The following is a 21335-nucleotide window of genomic DNA, read 5'->3' as shown; positions in this document are numbered from 1 at the left end:
AGCCTCGGGCCGGGGGTTTGGCCCTGCCCTGCCTAGGCGGGTGGCTGGGTGAGGGGCGGGAGCGGCGCCCCGGGCCGGGGGGGCGGCGGCGGCGGCAAGAGCCCCTCGGCGGCCTGGTGATTTGCCCCCTCGGCTATGGCGTTGCCGGGGTGACAGCAGCCGGTTCCGCTGGATCTAGCGACTGGCGTGTGCCGTGGCTCCGCCTGACCCGCGTCCCGCGCGGGGGGCCGGGGCCGGGGCGGCGGGGCGTTTCCACAGCCCCGCTCGGGCCCAGAGCGCTGCCCGCGCTCCGTGAACTGGGGGCGGCGGCGGCGAGCAGGAATCAACTGGTGTGTGCGGGCTGGGAGCGCTCCGGCCCGGGAGACCAGAGCCGGTCTGGTCTCCCACAGGAAGCGTTACGGCGTCTTTAAAGCCCATGCCGCGCCGAGGGGGGTTTCCACGGTGCCATCTGAAAGGCCCGCGCCTGGGCACCTGTCAGAACTTTGTCTCGGGCTTGGAAGGAGCAGCACTGAGCCTTCTGTGATTTGAATAGATTTATTTTTCTGGGGTGCCTAGGTGCTCTCACATGCCCCTCGTTCGTATTTGCTAGGTGTTGATATATGGCTTATCATATTTTCTTTTAATGCGCCCGGAGTTTCGTGTTTTAAGCTTGGTTCCCCATGTCTCCATTATTTTTGGGAATTGCTGATCGGCAGATGAGACGCCCACCTGTGCCACCTCGCCAGCTAGGGGAACTAGAACCAGAATCAACGATTGTGTTAGAATCAAAAGTGGGTCTAGCAGTTTCTTAGTGGTTGTGGTGTTTTGGGGTTGGTTTGTTTTTTGGGGGGGTTTTTTTTGGTCTGTTCCTAAAGCAGACAAGGAGAGGAAGCATTGTCTAGTGGTTAAAGCATAGCACCGCACCAGGAGAATTGAGTTCTTTTCCTTTCCTAACTCTGGGCAAGCCACACAAATTGTGCTGTGCCTTAGTTACCGCAGCTGTAAAATGGGGGTGGGAAGATAAGGACATTCACAAATTGCTCTGAGATCATTGGGTGGGAAGAGTTAAAAAAGTGTGATGTATGTGTTGTATAGGAAGTCATGTTATAAATACCTTTTAGGGCAAGTAAACCCAGAAAGAGAGGGGCCGCAGGAGAAGAAATGCAGGGAGAGGACCTTAATGGCTGGTGTTCTGTTGTGTATTTTAGTTAAAGAACTCATGAGTGGTATACAACCTTAGTTTCAACAGAAAAGTTATCAGGGAGTAATTTCTTTTTTGTTCCTGATACAACATGAAATGGAATTGCAAATGAAGTAAAATGGAGAGAAACTGAGCAACATGTTTGGTTTTTTTCTTTAACAACAAGGTATCTTGGGCCGTGTCTACAGTACACAGTTTTGTCGACAAAAGTCAGCTTTCGTCGACAAAACGGAGGCATACGCACATCAGTACTCCTCCCGATGATTTAACTCCCCTGCTATGCTGACAAAAGAAAATCACTTTGCCAAGTGGCATAGAGCTCTTTGTGACATAGTTAGAGCGCCGCAGTGTCAGTGTAGAGAATGCACTTGCTTATGTCACCCTAACTGGCTTCCAGGAGGTGTCCCACAATGCCCATCATGACCACTCTGGTCAGCGGTTTGAACTCCACTGCCCTGCAGGTACGCAGGCATGTGCCCTTCCCCAGTGTAAAGGCCCAGGAATTTTTGAAAGTCCTCTTCCTGTTTGCTCAGTGTGAACTGTTCACACAGCATCTTCCCAGCTGATCATGCTGGCTTTCCATGACAGACACATTTCCGCATGGAGTACACTGGAGCTGTTGGATCTGCTGGGTCTGTGGGGAGAGGATGCTGTGCAGTCGCAGCTTTGCTCAAGCTTTAGGAACTTTTGATATCTACAAGCAGATTGCTCATGGCATGAAGGAGAAGGGACATGCAGCAGTGCTGTGCTAAGATCAAGGAGCTGAGGCAGGCCGACCAGAAGGCAAGGGACGGCAACCATCACTCTGGTGCAGCGCCAAAGACATGCTGCTTCTACGAGGAGCTGTATGGCATTCTTGGCAGTGACCCCACCAACAAGAGCCCTGTGGATATTTCAGGGGGACTGGAGGCTGCGGCCAACGGAGTCATCCATGAGGATGAAGTGGTGAATGAGGAAGTGGAGTTGGAGGAGGATGTGGAACATGCAACAGGGGTATCTGCTGGCATGGCAAACCAGACTTACTTTTGACTCAGGACTGGCTATACCCCTCTAATCCGCCCAGCTCATGAAGCAGGAGAGGCAAGCTCTGGTAAGTGTGCATTTTGCTTTGATACAAAACAGTGATAGCTACTGAGATCTCACTTACTTTGTTATACGGAGGAGGAGGGATAAGGGATAGAAATTAACAACAGAGCCTATGCAGCTACCTAGTGGGGGCTTAGCAGAAAAGTTTGTTAATGTACCCAGGATGTTCTGGGAATCTTCCATAGAGATCGCAAGGAAACTTTTGTGTAGGTACTCTACAATCCTTTGCTGAAGGTTCCTTGGCAGAGCTACCTTGTTTCTTCCCCCGCTGTAGGAAACTTTGCTGTGCTAACCAGCAATTATTTCTGCAGGGACCAAAGTGGCAAACAGGAGAGCAGCATACAAACCTGATCTGAAGCTGCATGCATACAGGAGATGCAAGTTACCCTCAGGAGTGAGATATTGAGTTAGATTACCCCAGCCTGTGGAAAAGAGTGCCAGTATTCAGAATACTCCCCCTACACACATGCAACGACCCTCTTCGCAAACCACCTGGACCCTTTGTCCGATCTTGCCCATTTCCCCCTTCCCGACCCCTCCCTCCCCACAGAACTTACCATATTTGGGACTCTCGCTGAGCTGTGTGCTAGCAAAGGGACAGTGAGAAAGAGGTGTATATGACTTTATGATTCATGGCGTTGAGTGCACTTTCAGTACTGTCTCTGTTCATTGTTTCTTTGGTTTATGCAGATGTGCCCTTGAGGAGTAACTCCTACACACTGGCGGAGTACCTCCATCAGATAAACAGGTGAACCAGAAAGAGTAAGGAGGTTACATTTAGAGAGGTGCTGCTGTCAACAGATGCAGCACATAGCGAAACAAGAGCATGGAGGGAGACACTTAATGAAAACTCAGGCTGGATATCCTAGAAAGGAGACATGGGCAGGAGCGGATGATAGATGGACAGGAGTGGATGATAAAGCTACTGGAGGAACAGACAGCGCCCCTTGTAATCCACACCTAGAGCCTGGTTTCATAATGAAAGCTGAAGTTACACACAGCTGTGAGAACGTGAACTGAGAGACTGCTCCTCATTGCCATGTCACCCGTTTGAAAAACAATACATTTTATCCTTTATTTAAAGTCTAGTCTTTGAAACAAAATGAGTCTTTATTTGAGTCATGCACATGGTAGTTGCTGCTAAAATTCAAGCACAGTGGCTATAGGCAGGAACACTTGCTCACTACAATGAAACCTCAGGAAGCAAGCATTACTGGGGTTATTTAAGGTGGTAAGTGAACATTGCCTGACCAAATGCATCCCATAAAGACACACTACTGGTGCTTGTTATCAAAATGCTCCTTCAGAGCCTCACCGATTCTGATAGCCCCCCCGCTGAGCTGCTCTAATTGCCCTGGTATCTGGCTGCTCGAAATCATCAGCTAGATGATCCACCTCAGTGCTCCACCCATGGGGAAACATTTCCCCTTTTGCTTCACAAACGTTATGCAGAGCACAGCAGACTTCTGTGACCATCGGAATATTTTCCTCATTGAGGTCTAACGTGCCAAAAAGGCAGCGCCAGCAACCTTTTAATCTGCCAAAGGCACATTCAGTGGTCATTTGGCACCTGCTGAACCTGTTGTTGAAGTGCTCCTTGCTGCTGTCTAGGTTCCCAGTGTAAGGATTCATGAGCAACAGGAGCAAGGTATTGGCAGGATCTCCCATGGATCACTATGGGCATTTATACATGCCGCATTGGAATGGTCTGGTCTGGAAAGAAAATCCCAGCATTCAGCTTTCTGTACAGTCCAGTGTTCCATAAGATGCATTCATCATGAACTTTCTCTGACCAAGTGGCATTGATGTCAGTAAAACGGCCCCAATGATCCACCAGCATCCTGCAAGACCATTGAGACGTAGCCCTTTTGGTTGATATACTCTGTCGCAAGATGGTCTGGGGCCAAAATTGGGATATGGATATGCGTGCCATCTATCATCCTGCTGCAGCAAGGGAATACCATTGCCGCAAAGTCATCAATTATTTCCCACACATTACCCAGAGTCATAGTCCTTCATAGCAGGATGTGATTAATGCCTTGCACACTTGCATCACTGCAACCCCCACGGTGGACTTTCCAATTTCAAACTGATTCGCGACCGACCGGTAGCAGTCTGGATTTGCTAGCTCCCACACAGCAATCGCCACTTACTCTGAAGGCAGCTCTCATTCTGGTGTCCTTGCATCACAAGGCAGGAGTGAGCTCTGCGCACAGTTCCAGGAAGGTGACTTTGTGCATCTGAAAGTTCTGCACCCACTGCTTGTCATCCCATATGCCTATCGTGATGGGATCCCACCACTCAGTGCTTGTTTCCCGACCCCAGTACCGAGGATCCATTGTGGCAAGCTGTTCCATGAATGCCAGCACCAAACTTGAATTATTTGTTTCCATGGCAGACAGCAGTGCAGGCATCACTGATTCATTCTCTGTTTTGTAGCCCATGAAATACTGCAGGACCATCTGCGTTGTGCTCATAATGCTCATCAGCAGAATGGTCAGCAGCTCAGGATCCATGTTGCCAGGCAGAGATGGCAGGCGCAGAGTTTACAGAGGTAGTTAAAAAAATGGCACAAAACAAAATCGGAAGCCCATGGAATGATGGGACAGAATTGCATCATGGGATGGTGAGCATGCTCCCATGATGCACTGTGATCCATTCCCAGATCTCCCAGCAGCAGAGGGTGGTGAGTGGCACAGTGGAACACCCACAATGCAACACTCTCTGTCAATGCAAGAGCTCAGACTGGATGCGCTCTGCAGACACAAAGAATGTTGTATGGATGTGCACAACAAATGTAATTAAAACAGCATGTGGTGGTTGTTATAACTTAAGTTGACTAAACTCTGTTGTGTAGACAGGGCTTTAGTTTTCACCATGTGTAAGTAGTTACTGGCAAGTCTGTGGTTCTTTGCATACTTAAAATACATGATAGTCATAAAGTGCTAGTGGAAACAACAGTGTGAGTGGGTTATTAGTCCTTCTGTTGTTTAAAATATCAGCATTACAGTCTATTTTTGTTCCACTTAATACGTAATAAAGGATTTCTTGTATTGCTGGGGCTGCATTAAACTTTAGTATGTGCAATATATTTTCCCCTCTAATATAGAGTTGTGGGAATAAATTCTTTTTGAATTTTAGATCATCGCTAAGGTCAACCTTGCTGATTGTTGTATGCTTTTATTTGTATGGTTGTAGAGTGAGTGTGTGTGTGTGTCCCTTATAATTGGAAATTTTTCTTTTCCTGGAGGTGTACTATGTTTGTCTTAGACTGGGTCAATGAGGTGAGATAGGGCGCAGTCAGGGAAAAGTGCAAAGTTCTCTAGTTTTTTAGATGATCCGGTCTTTGGAACTGGAGGCTAAATGCATTTAAACTGAAGCAATATAAAATACTGCATTTCATATTAACAAAGACTAGTTTAAAGTAGTGTTACTGATAATCTCCGTTTCTGTAGCACTCGTAGGGTATTCCGTTTAATTGAATGTGGCTAATGCCAATTAACACTTTTTAAAAGTGTTGTAGCTGCAACCTTTTTTGTTAAATTTTGCGTGGCATTCCTGAATAATAATAGAAATTAGAGGTAGAGAAGCTCTCTTAGGTCCGATCTAGTCTATCCCCTTCTCACCCAAGTGCAGGATTCTTCTCTACACTATGTTCTCCAGATTAATTTTGGGTCTTGGTCCTGCAAATGTGCACTACCTTAAGCTAATACATGTAAGTAGTGCCACTGATGTCAATAGGATTACGCATGTCTGTAAAGTTAAGTATGCCTTTGGATTGGGTCCTTAAAAACTACTTAAAATGGGGCTTTCAACTCTTCTTTCAGGAGATCATTCCATTGCCCTCAATCTCTTTCTTAAATTTTTCCTGATATTTAGCCTAAATTTTCCCTTGCTTAAAGAGATGCCCACTTAAAAATCGTATATTAAAAACAACTTTATTTATTCATGTTACCAACTGTATATTAAAGATGAAATAATTTATTGATTAAATTTACTTGTCACTAATTATACTGTTTCTTTACTTTTTGCATTTCAGCTTGAAAAGTCAAGTAACTTTCAAATTTAGGCTTTTGCTTCTTAGTGTTGCCAGCTCTTGTGATTTTTTTATTTTTATTTTTTTTAATCATGAGTCTTGTGATATTTGGTGCTTTTCTTAAAGCCCCATCTCCTGGAGTGAGGTGATTACTTGTGAATCTGTTTTCTTTTTTTAAAGAAAAGTACACTACTTCTAGCCCTTATGGTTGTGGAGAAAAGCTTGAAAACATGAACCCTAAAGGCTCAATGACAAGAAAGCAAATAATATTAATTTTTTATTTTTAAAAATCATAGGATTTTTAAGTTCATCACATTTTGGGGAATAGAATCATGATTTTTAAACACATAGGGTCAGCAATATTGTGTTCTTAGTGCTGTGAGGTTTTGGGTTTCAAATACTACAAAGGAATGTGCTTGTTTAAATACAAAATATAAAAGAAAACAGTTTTTAATGTATGGAAACGCTTGTACTTGCTTTTTTTTTTTTTTTTTTTTTTTTAAGGGGGAGACCTTGAATACTTATGTATGTGAAAAAAACTACAGACTGCCTTCTTTACATTAGCATGTTATATCACATGGTAAAATAGACACCTTTTTTCCTAGTGCAGATACAACTTTAGGGGGAAGAGTGACTAGCACCACTTCCTGGGAGGCTTGAGTGTTCCTTGGGGATCTCCTATCCATGTTCTGACCTAGCCCAAGTCTACTAGCATATGATTAATGTTGATGTATGTCAACACCCAGGGTGGCTTGACTTTTCTTCCTTGTAGTTTAATGTCCTTTTCTTTGTTCCCTTAGTTATGTCAAGATTTTTCTTGGGATTGATTGAGAATACTTCACCTTAGATCTTTGTCAAGGAAAAACTCACGTCCTCTGTCTCCCCAGTATAATCTTTTCAAATCCCACTTTCTTCATCTGTCTAAAAGATTCAGGTCAAATGTTAACTCAGGCCATGTCTACGCTACCCGCCGGATTGGCGGGTAGTGATCAATCTATCGGGGATCGATTTATGGCATCTGGTGTAGACGTGATAAATTGATCTCCAATCGCTCTGCCATCGACTCCGGAACTCCACCACAGCGAGAGGCGGAAGCGGAGTCGACGGGGGAGTGGTGGCTGTCGAGGACGCGCTGTGAGGACGAGAAGTAAGTGATTCTAAGTCGATCTAAGATATGTCGACTTCAGCTATGCTATTCTCATAGCTGAAGTTGCATATCTTAGATTGATTCTCCCCTCCCACCCCCAGTGTAGACCAGGCCTCAGTACCCTAAATGCAAGCTTTTGGATGTATGAATTAATGCAGTGGTTTTCAAACTGGGGTACATGAGCTTTCGTCAGGGGTGGATGTGAGAAAAATCCTGTAATGGCGAACACCGCTCTCTATTTAATAAGACTTGGCAATCAATCATAGGTATATTATGACCCTATCTCAGATGGAGGAATGCAGTAGACTACATTATTTGGAAAGGTGCATGCAGCCTAATAGTTTGAAAACCATTGAATTAATGCAACCTTTGTTTAGGGTTTTGACATTTCTTGAGGGTCTCTGTATTGCTGACATGTAGAAAAGAGTTGGGCTCCTCACTGGTTATTTCACTGGGTATGTTAGCATGTCTAGAAATGCCTCCATTGGTTGCAGTTTTGTTGTTTTATATTTTACAACTTTTATAGTGCATTGGTGGCAAAGTTTGCAGACGATACTAAACTGCTCAAGATAGTTAAGATCAAAGCAGACTGTGAAGAACTTCAAAAAGATCTCACAAAACTCAGTAATTGGGCAACAAAATGGCAAATGAAATTTAATGTGGATAAAAGTAAAGTAATGCACATTGGAAAAAATAACCCCAACTACACATACAATATGATGGGGGCTAATTTAGCTACAACTAATCAGGAGAAAGATCTTGGAGTGATCATGGATAGTTCTCTGAAGATCATCCACGCAGTGTGCAGCAGCAGTCAAAAAAGCAAACGGGATGTTAGGAATCATTAAAAAAGGGATAGAGAATAAGATGGAGAATATCTTATTGCCCTTATATAAATCCATGGTACTCCCACATCTTGAATACTGCGTACAGATGTGGTCTCCTCATCTCAAAAAAGATATACTGGCATTAGAAAAGGTTCAGAAAAGGATAACTAAAAATGATTAGGGGTTTGGAACGGGTCCCATATGAGGAGAGATTAGAGGCTAGGACTTTTCAGCTTGGAAAAGAGGAGACTAAGGGGGGGATATGATCGAGGTATATAAAATCATGAGTGGTGTGGAGAAAGCGAATAAGGAAAAGTTATTTACTTGTTCCCATAATATAAGAACTAGGGGCCACCAAATGAAATTAATTGGTAGCAGGTTTAAAAGAAATAAAAGCAAGTTCTTTTTCAGTCAGCGCATAGTCAACCCATGGAACTCCTTGCCTGAGGAGGTTGTGAAAGCTAGGACTATAACAGGGTTTAAAAGAGAACTGGATAAATTCATGGAGGTTAAGACCATTAATGGCTATTAGCCAGGATGGGTAAGGAATGGTGTCCCTAGCCTCTGTTTGTCAGAAGGTGGAGATGGATGGCGGGAGAGAGATCACTAGATCATTACCTGTTAGGTTCACTCCCTCTGGGGAACCTGGCATTGGCCACTGTCGGTAGACAGGATACTGGGCTGGATGGACCTCTGATCTGCCCCAGTATGGCCATTCTTATGTTCTTATGTTGGTGATGATCTCAGCTGCCCTGAGCTAGGTGGAGTAACTGAGGCACCACTCCCCTCTTTTTGATCAACAGTACCAGAACCAGCCCTGCAGGTCACATAGAGCCTGCATTCTGAAGTAGATCTTGACTTGGGCATCTTGGTGTAAGAGGGAGAGGTAAGGGAGGAAAATAGTGGAATGTGAGAATATCACATTTCTTCTCTCATCCTTCCCCCTGCTGCCAACCTGTCGCACCCTGATTAGTAGCTTAAAATTATAATTAACTTTATTCCTTGCTCTGTACTCTGAGCAATTCCTCACGTGTTCTGGGCTCTTCCAAAATGACTGCTGGGGAATATAAAATTGGAAACAGAAATTACAGATTTTTAAGGACTCTTAAGTGTTAGACGATGGAAGGAAAAATTCTCTAGATAACCAGTTTTACTCTATAGTGATTGGAGGATAGGTGCCGTTTGTGGAAGCATGAAGAGTTATTTGGGGGACTTTATTTGAGAAATATTAACTTTCACCTTTGTTTCTAACACACAGAACTTCTCAGCCGCCAGAAAGTATTCTAATAAAATCTAATATAGACTATGGAGAGGACTAGCAATTCTTAAATAGATTGATCTGCAGTCTCCTTGGGTTACTACTGTATTGCCAACAGCCTTTCAAGGCATGTGGTTCTTCCCATAGCACTTGTCATAGTTACTGGGCTAAATGCACCTCTGACTCCTCCTAGTCTTAGACCATCACCTCTCTTGGTGATCACATGATCCTCACACTGGACCTTTGGTGGTTGTCTCCTCTGTATCAGTCATGACCACCTGTACAGGTCTAATCTGTGTTCAGCAGCTGCAAGTCTGTTCCCTCCTGGGACAATGACCGTGGTAACTTAGTGACCAAACAACCTCCTTAAAGTGAAGTATTTCTTTATTTTAAATAAAGGAATTTGGGCATGTACACACTACCACTTACGTTGGTATGAATAAGCCACCCCCCTGAGTGAAGCCACCCTCCTGAGTGACGTTGTGGACAGCACTTCTCCCATCTTGTGGAGGGGGTTTTATTTTGCTGATGGGAGAGCTTTTTCCTGTTGGCATAGAACATCTTCACCAGACATGGTACAGCTGCACAACAGTGCAGCTCTGCCACTGTAGCACTCCTAGTGTAGACTAGCTCTTTAAGCGAAAACAGGCCTGCCTCTGGGGTCTGGCTGGCATAATCCATTCCCTTACCTCTCAAAACACTTACCCCTTTGTTCCAGAGAGAGCTTCCCATTCCTCAAGCCGGTCAGTCCTTTTGATCTCCAAGTTCCTAGCCTAGCAAAACAAACAGTAGATCTTAACTGGGGACAGGATCGGTAAGATCCTCCAAGCTAGTAATGTCCTCCGATGTCCTGTAGTTCCCTCCCTCCCTCAAAAAAAGTGTTTGGAGGTTGCTTATCTTGGATCCCTTCTGCTGCTTCCTGAATGTTTTTCCAATAGCCTCCATTGAGTTCAAGCATTATAGGTATGTGATAAACATTCCATTATACCATTGTAAGTTCTATCTATATCAATAACTAGGTTACATATCGGTATTCCTAGATTGTCAAGCAGCTGTGATGTAATAATCACAGAAAGGTGAGAGCTAGAAAGGGATTGCTGATTTTTAATGGACAATTCTGAATGGCATGAATTGTTCTAACTGCTCCCTCCACCCCCAGAACCATCTAAGTCTATCAAAATGAATGTTTACTCTGGAAAGTGGCCTCCTTGCTTCAGCTACTTCACTTACAATTACATCAGTTAAAAGCCTGGGGTGCTGGATGTCCTTGTTTATATGCATTCCATTTTTGAGAAAAACGGGAGATGGTGGTATTATTACCACATCCTATCTTCTGTGCCTTGACTACTTTCACTCCCAAACTTTCATCAGAACAGCACATTTTTAACAGTTTAGATGCTGTGCTCACACTGATGTACATTAAAATTTCAGTCTCCATCACAAGCTGCATTTATTTAGCAAGGGGTGTGTATATATATATATTTCAGTGTCAGGTGAAAACCAACCACTGTAGGTAAACAGATGACCTGTTTGAATCTACACACACTTTTAAAGGTAGGGCTACAGCAAATCCTTGTCTTTTAGGGGATCTGTAGAATCAAAACTTCCACACTGTTCACCTTTCCCACGAGGGTTAAGAGATTTCAGGATGCAACTAACTAAGGGTGGAAGTCAATTGTTTTGTAAGGTAATGGGACCAAAGATCTCCCAGTGGCCAGTCGTATCGCTTCCTTTTGTTCTCTTGTCAGCATTCTGCTCATTAAATTAATATTTTTCCCAGCAGGACTTAATCTCCTTATGTTGAAAGGAAATTGGTTTTGTAACTCCACCTAGTTACAGGTAGGAGGAGGGAGCCTTTTCATCACGCAGTACCTAGATGCAAGGCTGTTGAGATTCCTCCTTTGGTTCCCATTGAAAAATTCAGAAGGAAAAAGTAGATGTTAAGGAACGGCTGATTAAAAGGGGTAAGACGGTAAAAGGTTCTTCTCCTTCCCAATCCTAGAGCCTCAGACAGGACAGACTGATGTATGCTTAAGACAATGGACTCTCTAATCTTTCAATAAATTACAGCAGCTGTAGATTTTATAATGTATGTATGACTTTAAATAACGGAATATACACTAACAACTTGAACCAGGGTATTACACCTTAACATTGTTCATTCTGCAAATTTTGGCTTTTTATCAGCTATTTCCCTCTGTTAATTAAAGGTGGCGAAATCTAGCAACTGTTTTGAAATGACAGCATAGCTTTACAAAGAATTACTCATAATGCCCTGAGCCAAAAGTCTATAACAATTCAGAATGGCCTCTTATTTATCTTTCTAATACTTGACTATAGAAAGTGAAGTGCATAATTCTTCATGGTTCTCTGGTGCATTCCATCCAGGGATCTCAGAGCACTTCAGGAATCTGAATTAATTAAGCAGGTAGATAAGTAACCATCCCTCTTTTACAGATGGGTAAACTGAGGTACAGAGGTGAGGTGACAGTCCTGTAGGAAGTCTGTGGCAGAGCCAGGATCTTTGCATAGAATGTAAGCCTTTCTGGGATGCTGGGATAGATAATGTCTGTAAAGTGGTTTGAGATCTCAGGCCTTCGACTACATCATCCATGCAAAGCGTCTCCTGGTGCCTTTACTGTGCCTTAGCCTCTACTTCCTCCCACAAAAAAACCCCCAAACAAATCCTTGTTGTTTACCCAGTTTAAATGATATGCTGTACTACGCAGGGTGAAGAGGAAAGAATACAAAAAATGGGTACAGGACGATCAAGAGGTCTCATTAATATGTTTCAAGTTTACAAACTCGATGAGCAGTAAAGAAAAGAGTTAAAGATTAAATATAGAGAGACAATATGCATAATTTGTAATATTTTGTTAATATTATATGTGACTGAGAGGTGTAGAATCTATTAAACTATCTCAGATACGAAAATCTATGTAGATTGTTAGTTAATAAGTAACGTACTGTTTGTTCACGACCTTGGAGCTGGTCAGACCAAAATTGTGGTGCTTTTATATTAGTTCCAAGGAAGATGGGCTTGGTTTTATTCCCTGTAAATCCCTGACAACTGTGTAATATTGGCAAAGGACACAGTAGAACCGGTGAACAAATTGCAGCAATTGCAAACACTTCCACGTGATATCGAGTTGGAAGTGAACATGTCGAAGACGAAGCGGATGCAGAATGAGCATTGTGCAGCAGGAATCATCACTCTAAATGGGAAAGTAATCGAGGAGGTTGACAAATACATTTACCTGGGTCAGCAGCTGAACAGAGACTGCTCATTCGAAGGGGAATGCAGTAGGAGGAGAAAGGCGGGGTGGGCAAGTTTCAGCAAAAGAAAGACATCTCTAACAGATGATCAACTGCCCATGAAGAAAAGGAAAAAACTGTTTAACTCTATTATTCTACCAGCAATAATATATGGACTGGAAAGCTAAAGTGGAGGAAGAAAAATTTGCTGTCGCCCAGAGAGCAATGGAAAGGCAAATGTGTAAGATACCACTTCATGATCACATACTGAATGAGGGGATCAGAAGGCATACAGAGGTGGCCGATGTAGTGCAGGCGATGTACGACACAAAGCGGAGGTGGGCGGGTCCTGTAGTCCGCAGGCAAGACAATAGGTGGACAACCTGCATCAGGGACTCGATCCCCAGAGACCACAAGCGACCGCTGGGCCGACCAAAAACGCTCTGGGCTGATCCCATGACAAAATTCTTTGGCCAGAAATGGAAAGAACGTGCTTGCAATAAAACGGAATGCTGTGGCGTCAACTTGTGTTCTTGGAGGGATGGACAAGGACAAGCCAGGCAAAGATAAATTTCACAAAGGTGAAATTTTATATCTGTTTAAACAAGAGATTCTCAGCTCTTGGCTCTGGAGCCTCAAAAAGCATGTGGCGGGCTTGCCGACAGCACTCAGGGTGTCTATGAGTCTGATCAGCACTATCTTTGTTCTCTGTCTCTGGTGAGACTGTAGGGGGAGCATTTAGAAAATGGGACTGTTGCTTTGAGCTGTCCTTCATGATACCAAGGAGGAGAGGTGGGTGCGGGGGTAAGCAACATTACTTCCCCTTCCCCTTTCAGAATCCAGGAAGACCATAACAGGTGACAGAGAGAGAGCCCCTTCCCTCTTAGTTCCTGAGAAGACTCCCTCAGTTACAGAGAACCCACAAATATTCATGGTGCAGTATCCTAATGTGCTTTGTGATAATGTGGGATGAGTCGTGACAAAGCAACATGTTGTGACTGTTGTGTGTGTCTACAACTCTATTTGGTGAAGTGGCTCTTTAAGGTTGATTAACAGATCAAAACCAGTGCCCAGTGGACATAACTTGAAGATATTCTGTGTCTCGTCTAGTAATCACATAAATGTATAATAATACAACGTATAGCTTTAAACCTTGGTGAGCATAATCCTTGAGTAGCATTATCATGGTCACTCTAACTGGTTATATTATCTGTCAAGGTGTGCTGTGTAGGTGGAGAAATATCTTTTAAGGAGAAACTTCTTAATAGTGAGAATCTTTTGGTTTATATTTTTTAGACAATTTGAAATACAATTTACCACAATGTAGTCTGTGCATTTACTAAAAATCTTATGCAGTAAATGAGTGTCTTGCAATGGTCCAAATAGGTTTCCAGTCTTCTGAAGGCAGGTCAGAAGTGCAAAAGATGGAAACAAATTTCATTCAGTTTACTTTAAATAGAGATAACTATTAAAATATCAGATGTGCACACATCCAGGAATATGTCCCTAAAGAAAGAATATAAAGAATATATCTTATAAAATATAAAATGAGTCATAATGCTAACCTGGCCTGAATCTTACAAAATATCAAGAGAAAATTATGCTTTGTGGTTCAAACAGGATGGGTATCTAGCTAAATAAGCTCTTCATGAATACAGAATTCTTCTTTTCATGCTAAGGATAGTGTAGTTCTCACTGGAATATGTTGAAGTGCAATTATAATCGGAAAAGTAGCTGTGATAACTCAGAAAAGTGAAAATGGCAACAGCAGATGTTTCGTCTGAAAAAAGTATTTCTGCTTAGTTTACTGATGAAATTAGGTTTTTATTCCTTGTAGCCCTGCAAAGTCAATACAGTTATGGAAGAGTGAGCTGAACCCTATTCTGCCTTGTCCATCATCAATTGAATTGTTAAGCAAGTTTCAAATGCAAAATATTTACTGTTGATGCATGATCTGCAAAGAGCACAATCACGTAGCACGCTGAGTTTTGGTGCTGGCAGTTACCAAAACATCTTGTAAACTGAGCAAATGTGATCTGGTGTCAATAAAGAAATAATAAACATAGAACTGTACAATGCAGATTTTTTAGTTTAACTTTTTTATAACAGAACTGCTTTTTAAGAACGTGTCTCAAATCAACGGGGGAAAAAAATTGGGATGATTCATAGTGCCACCATTAAATGACATATACAGTATGTAGGGAGATAAAACAAGATAGATGTAACCTTCTAAACTTTGGGCTACTCATTACTGTACTATCTTTAGTAATTCTTGGTGGAATACAAGTAGCCAAACATGGACTCCAAAATGCAAGCCTATATAATATGGTCTGAAATTTATTTATTTTGATTTTAAATAATAACTAAGGAAATCTGTCTAAAGTACTGTATCCTAATACATCATTAAGAATATAATTAACATCTCCGCAGGATTAAAGTGGTAACAATTGATTAATTTAGTTTAAAAATGACCCCTCCTACAAAGGCTGTTTCATCAGTGCAGGCTGTTGCTTTATTATTTGAGATGCTTACAGCTTTTTTCCTGGCTAGCATCCACCTTACACTTGTTACTGTTTCAGTAAAGGTTTGCAGCTAAAAATACGGATTGATTCTTGCACTCAGTCACATGCCCTTCAAGTTCAGCAAAGCATCTAATTGCCAAGTAGCTAATGATCTTTAGTGGGTATGTACATGGAGAGCCTGTTGTGATTTCATAGTTCCAAAATGGTTGTATTTCAGTAGTAAGTGGGTAAGAACATAAAGTGTATTGTGGATTACACAGGAACAATTCTGTAAAACTAATGTATGCAGACTTCCAAATTCATCATTTGGTTTAATTATCATAATACTAGCACTGACTTTGAAGCTTAGTGGGATATTATATACTGAAACATTCTTTTATTGTAAATGTGTAGGCCAACATTTTCAAAAGTGTTTAGTGATTTTGTGTGTCAATTTTTGGGTTCTCAACTTGACACCTTCATTTGAGGGGGAAAGGAGTCCAGGAGAGCTGGCTGTATTTTAAAGAAGCCTTATTGAGGGCACAGGAACAAACCATCCCAATGACCAATGGTTTCAAGTTGCAGTGTGGGAGGTCTAGGTTGGATATTAGGAAAAACTATTTCACTCGGAGGGTGGTGAAGCACTGGAATGGATTACCTAGGGAGGTGGTGGAATCTCCATCCTTAGAGGTTTTTAAGGCTTTGCTTGACAGAGCCCTGGCTGGGATGATTTAGTTGGGGTTGGTCTTGCTTTGAGCAGGGGGTTGGGCTAGTTGACCTCCTGAGGTCTCTTCCAACCGTAATTTTCTATGATTCTAAAGGGCACTGATATAAAATGATGGGGTCTAAATTAGCTGTTACCACTCAAGAAGGAGATCTCACAGTCGTGGATAGTTCTCTGAAAACATCCACTCAATGTGCAGCAGCAGTCAAAAAAGCAAACAGAATGTTGGGAATCATTAAGAAAGGGATAGATAATAAGACAGAAAATATCATATTGCCTCTATATAAATCTATGGTACGCCAACATCTTGAATACTGAGTGCAGATGTGGTCGCCCCATCTCAAAAAAGATATATTGGAATTGGAAAAGGTTCAGAAAAGGGCAACAAAAATGATTAGGGGTATGGAACGGCTTCCATTTGAGGAGTGATTAATAAGACTGGGACTTTTCAGCTTGGAAAGGAGACGACTAAGGGTGAATATGGTAGAGGTCTGGCTGGTGTGGAGAAAGTAAATAAGGAAGTGTTATTTACCCCTCATAACACAAGAACTAGGGGTCACCAAATGAAATTAATAGGCAGCAGGTTTAAAACAAACAAAAGGAAGTATTTTTTCACACAACACGCAGTCAACCTGTGGGCCAAGACAGGGTCAAAAAAGAACTAGATAAATTCATGGTGCATAGGTCCATCATGGCTATTAGCCAGAATGGGAATATATGGGAATGGGAGACAAGGAATGGATCACTTGATGATTACCTGTTCTGTTCATTCCCTCTGGGGCACCTGGCATTGGCCACTGACGGAAGACAGGATATTGGGCTAGATGGATCTTTGGTCTGACCCTGTATGACTGTTCTTATGTTTTATAGGGAGGGTGCTTTCTTAAAATCAGGCCCCTTTAACATGTCTCAAGTGGGGTGCCTTAAAGAGCTATTACAGAAATAAGTCAAATTATGACTTTATGCAACTCAAAATTGCCACCACCTTGCATTTAAAAATGAGTCAGACCCAAAAAATTAATGAGATTTTAAAAATAATAAATATGGCCACCTTTTTATTTACCTTTTGGTTTTTGAGTGTAGGTTTCACATTTTCAAGCTTTTCTCTCAACCATGTGGGTTAGAAACTTTTTTTTCTTTGAGAAGCTGGGGCTCTAAAGAGAACACCAAACATTGTGAGAGCTGGCAATACAGGTACCTGTAAGTGACCGAGGCTGCGCTCAGGAAATAGCAGCAATATACAATTGCAAAGTAAAGCACGTAGATGCAAAGAGGGGAAACATTTTCACTGAATTTAGTTCCTTTCAAAGTAGATATTGGAAGAAGCAAATACTAAAGTAATGCAAAAAAATGTATTTTGTTTAGAAATTGAAGTTTGATGGCAATTTTAAATTATGGGAAACATTTTCAAAAGGTCCAAATCCTATGGACTTTTAATGAAACTTTTAGGTTTTAAAGTCACTTGGGGTCAAGGTCCTCAATGGTGGGTCCTAACTAATGCTGATTTCAATACTTAGATATTTTTGGAAATTTAACCCTCGATCTTACGGAAGTTTGTTTGTGGTCACTTAAACTAGCTACTCTAGGTGGTATAAACAGTAAATCTGAATACTGCTGAAGGCACTTACTTTACCATGAATAAATATCTGCCTTTGGAATTTTATTTTGTGCTGTTGTAAATGTATATAATCGTACAAAGTACTGCTTTGCTGCAAGGGTTTGAGCTCTGTGTAACGCTTTTGAACTAGAAGACAGCTCCTCGCTCCTCACCCTAACTTTCAGTCTTTAAGCCAGGGGTGGGCAAACTACAGCCCGCAGGCTGGATCCGGCCCCTCAAGGCTTTGGATCCAGCCCGTGGGATTGCCCCCTGTGGTGCCGCAGGCCCCGTACCACTCCCAGAAATGGCCAGCACCATGCCCCGGGGGAAGGGAGGGCAGAGGGCTCCGTGCGTTGCTCTTGCCTCCAGGCACTGGCCCCCGCAGCTCCCATTGGCTGGGAACGGGGAACAACGGCCAATGGGAGCTTTGGGGGAGGTACCTGGAGGCATGGCAAGGGCAGCGCGCGGAGCCCTGTGCCCTCCCCCGCCATCCCCCCCCTCCCCCCCAGAGGCCCCACAAGGACATGGTGCCGGCTGCTCCTGGAGCAGCGCCATGTGAGGCCAGGGCGGGCATGCAGGGAGCCTGCCCTGGGCCTGGTGCGTGCTGCAGCCACCTTGGAGCCACTTTAGGTAAGTGGCACTGGGCTGGAGCCCGAACCCCTTCTGCACCCCAACTTCCTGCCCTGAGCCCCCTGTTGCACCTCTCCTCCACCCCAGCCCCCTTCCCTGAGCCCCTCATATGCCCCATACTTCTCTTCTGCCCCAATCCCTTGCTCTGAGCCCATTCCTGCACACCGCACTCCCTCCTGCACCCCAACCCCCAGCCCCACCCTGCATACAATTTCCCCACCCAGATGTGGCCCTTGGCCCAAAAAGTTTGCCCACCCTGCTTTAAGCCAATCTCATGACCTTTTTTATTATTATTATTTATTAATGCTTGGGGTTATAGAAAGCACCACAGATGTGAAACGAAGTTAAGAAATTACTTTCAGGCTGATGTTTTAAACAAAGCTTCCTATGCTGAACCATTTTAATTCAAGAAAAATCAATTTCCTAGTTTTTGGTGAGCTGTGTTGAAATGCATTTTCCATAATTTTTTTTACCAGCTTACACCAAATGAAATTCTTACTTATAATATATGGCTTCTTCATATATTATTATGCTTCATATATACGTATGCTCACGTTTTCATTTGAGATTTGCCATTCAGCCAGCACACTAGTTGAGTCTTACATTGTAGCATTACATATTTATGTGTCCAGTCTGTTAAATACTTTAAAAAGCTTGTGTAAAGTAGGTAGCTTTGTAGGCAGCGGTCCTTAGCATTCATATAACTTCTGCAAAGCATCAGTATGCTTAACAAAATTAACACACTGGAATTTTTCTTCTTTAGAATTTTGAAATTTGTTCACATTAAAAGGCATATGCCAAGGGCATTTAATCTCTTAAATGAGTTTATTATGAGTTTAATTTTGATCTTCTTAATGAATCTTTTGAATAACTCATGCATGACTTGCTGTGGATGAATGTACACAAAATAATTGTTTCACACCAGTTATTCTACATGTACACCTAGTATGAGAAATAATGTTCTAGCAGGAAAGCATGACACAGACAATCAAGGTGTGTATGTTTAGATATATAATTATTGTGAATAGGAGATGGGGGCTAGGCAGTGTTGAGATGATTTAAGCAATAGACGACTTCATTCTAGATTGTGAAATTGATAATATGTGGCTAGGGCATTCTCCATGTAAACTCTGCATTTATCCTGTGGCTTAGTTGGTGAGCTGAAACATTGGCCAAAGAAGTTACTACTTTGAACTGTAACAAAGCCATAGGTGCAAACACAATAATTACCAGTTAAAACAGTATATGACTGTGATGATACTATCTGTAAGGAGGGAGAGTCTAGAGGTGGTAGAGCATTGTGCTGTCTTTCAGGTGATATCAACTAAGTTTTATTTAAAAAATTATCTATATTTATCTCTCTACTTGACATTGTATGGACTACACTGAGGGTGTAGCTTTTTTAACACTTGATTATGGGGACAGTCGTGGCTGTTGATTTAGAAGTATGGTATATTTAAGAGGATCATGATGAGCAGCCAGTTCCAACCACAGGACATTTCTTCCTTTGGTTGTTTCAAACAGTTTGCTTTGAGCCGATGTGAACAGAAGCAGAAATGTTTCTAAATGTCATACTGTGGCATACATACTGTCTGAGACAATTGAGATAGCCTGACCACAATAGCTGTAAAGTGTCAGGGTCAAATTCATACTTTGAATTTAATTAATTAGCATCTTGTATGATTGGCTGGAGCTAAATGTGCTTCCTCTTCCTGGTATACTCTTAGAGTTGCCAACTTTCTACTCACGCAAAACTGAACACCCTTGCCCTGCCCTCCTCTGAGGCCCCGCCCCCCGCTCACTCCATCCTTCCCTCCCTCTGTTGCTCACTCTCACCACCCTCACTCGCTTGCTCATTTTCACTGGGCTGGCTCAGAGGATTGGGGTGTGGGAGGGGGTGAGGGCTCCAGCTGGGGCCTGTGGGCTCTGGGGTGAGGCCAGAAATGAGGGGTTCAGGTTGCTGGAGGGGGCTCCAGGCTGGGGCAGGGGGTTGGGGGGGGTGTGGCCAGTGAGGGGTCTGGCTGGGGGTGCAGGCTCTGGTGTGGGGCCGGTGATGAGGGATTTGGGGTGCGGGCAGGGGTTCCAGGCTGGGCATGGGGGTTGGGGGAGCAGGGGTGTGTGAGGGCTCTGTCGGGGGGGGGGAAGGCTCTGGGGTGGGGCTGGGGATGAGAGGTTTGGGGTGCAGGAGGGTTGCTCTGGGCTGGGATTGAGGGGTTTGGAGGGCAGGAGGAAGAGCAGGGGGTTGTTGGGGGAGCTCAGGGGTGCAGACTCTGGATGGTGCTTACCTCAAGCAGCTCTCGGAAGCAGCAGCATGTCCCCCCTCTGGCTCCTATACGGAGGTGCAGCCAGGCGGCTCTGCGCGCTGCCCTGTCCTCAGGCACTGCCCCTGCAGCTCCCATTGGCCATGGTTCCCAGCCAATGGTAGCTGCGAAGCCGGCACTTGGTGCGGGGGCAGCAGCGGAGCCCCTTGGCTGCCCCTACATGTAGGAGCTAGATGGGGAGACATGCCACTGCTTCCAGGAGCTGTGCGGAGGCATGGCAGACAGGGAAGCCTGCCTTATCCCCGCTGCACCGCCAACCATACTTTTAACGGCCAGTGTCCCTTTTTGACTGGTTGAAAACCGGACACCTGGCAACCCTGTATACTCTGGCTGAAATTTTCAAAAATTACTAGGGAGTTTAGAGGCCTTAGTTTTTGAATGCCCAACTTGAGATACCCTAAAAAAAGCTGGATTTTCAGAAAGTACAATAGAACCTCAGAGTTCCTGAATTCTTAGGTATTCAGAGGTTGTTTGTAACTCTAACTGTGAACAAAAAGTTATGGTTCTTTCAGAAGTTTACAGCTGAACATTGACTTAATACAGCTTTGAAACTTTACTAAGCAGAAGAAAAATGCTGCTTTTGACCTTCTTAATTTTAATGAAACAAGCACAGAAACAATTTCCTTACCTTGTCACATCTTTTTTTTTTTAAACTTTCCCTTTATCTTTTTTTTAGTAGGTTACATTTAACACAGTACTATACTGTACAGTATTTGCTGGTTTTTTTGGTCTATGTTGCCTGATTGCATACTTCCGGTTCCAAGTGAGATGTG

General features: G+C 43.3%; 1 protein-coding gene across 18 annotated transcripts in view; it reads left to right on the top strand.

Annotated features, from left to right (window-relative positions):
- CLIP1 (CAP-Gly domain containing linker protein 1) overlaps positions 1–21335 on the top strand; it is a 120890-nt gene that overhangs the window by 5809 nt on the left and 93746 nt on the right. The window contains exons 1-2 of one of the 18 annotated variants that reach the window (XM_073313324.2): positions 38–2270; positions 2957–11498. The exons of 16 other annotated variants lie outside the window; for them this stretch is intronic. The gene's annotated coding sequence lies outside the window, so the exon portion shown is untranslated. One more of the 18 variants, XM_073313325.2, reaches the window with a different exon arrangement.

The sequence above is a fragment of the Lepidochelys kempii genome, chromosome 15 (assembly GCF_965140285.1).
Source record: "Lepidochelys kempii isolate rLepKem1 chromosome 15, rLepKem1.hap1, whole genome shotgun sequence".
NCBI lineage: Eukaryota > Metazoa > Chordata > Testudines > Cheloniidae > Lepidochelys > Lepidochelys kempii.
This window is presented reverse-complemented; position numbering and strand designations above follow the sequence as displayed.